Here is a 3,723-nt window from a genome sequence, read left to right as displayed (position 1 = left end):
GATGTGGCATGATGACATGTCAGTTTTGATGATGTGGCATGCTGACATGATATGCTGACGTGTCAAAATTGATTTGTTTTCCACAAAAAACATTAAGTTTTCGTTTTTTTTCGATTTTGACACTAAGTTTAATTTTTTTATTTCAATTTTGACACTATTTTCCATTTGATATCGTATAAATATATTTTTTTCTATTACATTTTTAAACCGTATAAACATACTTTTTTTTCTTTTAAAAACCACATTTTTATTTAAATACAATGTGTTTTTTTTCTTACATTCAAAGCATTAGTTATATCATGAGAATCAAACTAACCATAAACTTCTAATAAGATGTAAAAATTTGATGGGTTGCAAACTTGATATCCGAATTTTGATCGACTACACGTCTCCAAACCTCCAAACACATTTTAAAGTTACATATTTAATATAAAATACAATTTTTATATAACTAATACATATTTATACATAAAAATATGGTTTGAGTGTAAAAAAAATGTGTTTATACAAAACTATGGTTTTTAAATGAAAAAAAAAACATATTTATACGGTTTAAATATATTAAAAAAAAAAATTTATACGGTTTCAAATAGAAAATTTTCAACATTGAACAAAATTGGAAAAATGATGTTCGATTTCGAACAAAAAGACATAGTATCAAAATTGAAAGAAAAATTAAACTTAGTGTCAAAATCGAAAAAAATGAAAACTTAGTGTTTTTTGTGAGAAAAAAAATTCAATTTTGACACGTCAGCATATCATATCAGCATGCCACGTCATCAAAACTAACACGTCACCATGCCATGTCAGCATGCAACCTGGTTAACCGGTCAAGTGGTCAGAATTGTAACAAACTGGAAAACACAGTGTCAAAATTGACACAAAAAAAAAAACACAGTGTCAAAATCGAATTTCTGTGTAAAAAAGTGTTTTTTTGTCCTATTTACCCTTATTTTTATGCTGATTTTCTAAAATGTATAGATAAGTGTTTATTTTATTTATTTTGTTCAGAGTTATTTTTAGTCCCATTTTGTTTATAGTTGCATATCATGTATGGTTAGACACGCCAACTCACTATAAACAATGCTCTAATACGAACCTGTCACAACCACGAACCATACGGCGGGAACGTCCAAGGGCTTGTGTGACTATAAATTGAAATATCATCATAATGAATATACATGAAATATAACACAATTATCACCAAACATTACATCATACAATTGGTATTGTTCACATCAAGTACAATGTCTTAGGTTACATATTCCAAAATATTAATTGTACGATGATTGACATTACACCAAAATAAATTCCTACACTTGAAGATTTCCCTACTTAACAGTTGCCTGAGAATATTAGTTATTTTGAAAGCGGTCAACATATATAATGTTGGTGAGTTCATAAGCATGTTTGAATTAAAATCTTTGTATTATTTGTAAAACCCAGAATATCCGATATTTTATGTAATTAGTCTGAAAATGATGTAAAAATCGAGTATAGATGCATGTGTGAATTTCATAGTAAAAACATGTATAAGTATGCAATCCAAATTTCTTTGTATTCTTTCTGTTGTAAGCAGAAAGTAATTGAATAGTAGTGTTTCCCTAGAAAATCCGATATTTTCTGATTACATAAATATTATAGTCTTAATCCCAAAGACCATGTGTTGACGTATTGTATGATTTGTATTGATTTCCGTAATGTAATGATGATAATGATCTCTATGGGAGTCGTTATAACCATGCTTGATAAGGACTAATTTGCTTGTCTTGGCATTTTCCAAATGCTGGTTTGATAAAGAATTAGGTTGTCACCTTAGACTGTCCTAGTCTAACTGCAGCGAATAGCTCAGGTATGGGGGAGTCACCCCCATATAGATCTATTCACAAACTCTCGCTCTCCTTCCAGAAGACACTGGTTATAACCACAGACTACGATCATACACTTAGTGGTGTCACCCGACATGTCTCACTAGATCCCAATTTTTAATGTATAATTATTCGAATTTCACGATATAAGATGTATATGAATTTAGATTCTTGCACATACCAATTAAGAATTCATATGAATAGACAAATCCTAACCAACATGGAAAAGGAAAAGTGTGGTCCATAAGACAGGTAAGTTATTTCTAGCCTAGTTAAGTATGTGAAAGAACACTTGAGGCCCATTAAGCATATAATGAATAGTCGAGGCCCAATTAGCATGTAAATGGACCACCAAGGCTCAATAAACATGTAAAATATGATTTCGGTTCATTAAGCATGTAATTGGGTCACTAAGGCCCAATAGACATGTAAAGAATGAATTGGGCCCAACAAACATGAAATTAGACCATGAAGGCCCAATAAGAGTGTATAGTAGTTATTAGGCCCAATAAACATGTAATCATTGTATTTTATTTCTGTTCGTTACGTCATTTTTATTTGAGTTTAAATATTTATCAAAAAGACGTAAAATGCTTAATTTTTGTATTAATGGAAATTTTTAGTCCATTAAGTTGTAACTTTACCATTTATGCTTATTTTCAACAAAATTGACTATTTAGGTCCCTTATGACCTAAATAAAACATTTAAGGACTTATTTCACCTAAAATGACATTTTCGTTCCTTTTTTTTATATATAAAAATAACATTTTAGCCCACTAAATTATGAAACTTCGTATTTTCGGACCAATTATAAATTAATTTACAATTTTGATCTAAAAATACATTCATTGACATCTCAACCCTTATTTTATAAAATTTACATTTTCAGCCCAAATTCCGTAAATTTTACATCTTTGGCCGAATTTTGAAATAAGTGTCATTTTTAACCCTTAAACCGTGAGCTTTACATTTTAGGCTCAAGTTTACATATAATGACATTTTTGCTCCACCAAATTCAATATTTTTCACTTTGGGCCCAAGAACATCATAAAGCCCATTTAAAGGCCCATTATGCGAAAAATTTTCATTTATGGTCCATAAAAGTTCATTTTTGAATTATAATGACTCTTTTTGTCCTCATGAAAACCATGTATGTCATAAAAAGTCCCAACATTTTTGTTTGTTTGACAAATATAGTCCTTAAACATGGTTTATTGTAGTTTTATTCAACAAGCATGCATGTTTAAAATTTTCACCCTTAAAGAGTGTTGTTTTGAGTATTTTAGTTAACAAACTCAAGCATTTTTACTAGAGTTTTCGAGATCCAGAATATTTAACCATGTTTTCTCAATAAACACACATATAACAAGCACAATGAAGTCTTATTTATAGGGTTTAAGGCCCATTTGGGTAAATGGAATCATTTATGGCCCAACAAAGCCCATTAGAGGTAAACCAATCCATTTTAGGCCCTTATGGCCTAAAATGTAAAGTTTTATGAATGTGGGTTCAAATAGAGCCCATTTAAGGGTTCTAAGCCCAAGTTAGTTGAATTGAGTGCTTATTGGTCGATTAGGCCCAATAAGAAAATCCATTTTAGGCCCCTACGGACAACGAGTATAACTAAACATGCACATAGTCATTGGGTACCACCCGACATCGAACTGTAATCCAGAATCATACATATAAACATTCCTCGGGCCTTGCCTGGTATCAGACTGTAATCTGGAAAGCATACAGACATTCCTCAGGCATCGCCCGACATCGGACTATAATCCGAAAACATACAAATACATAGACATGCAAGAATCTTGAAAACATCAAGCATACCAACATTCCTCGGGCACCTTCCAA

This window comes from Lactuca saligna, chromosome 8 (assembly GCF_052625555.1).
Source record: "Lactuca saligna cultivar CGN05327 chromosome 8, ASM5262555v1, whole genome shotgun sequence".
Lineage (NCBI taxonomy): Eukaryota > Viridiplantae > Streptophyta > Magnoliopsida > Asterales > Asteraceae > Lactuca > Lactuca saligna.
This window is presented reverse-complemented; position numbering follows the sequence as displayed.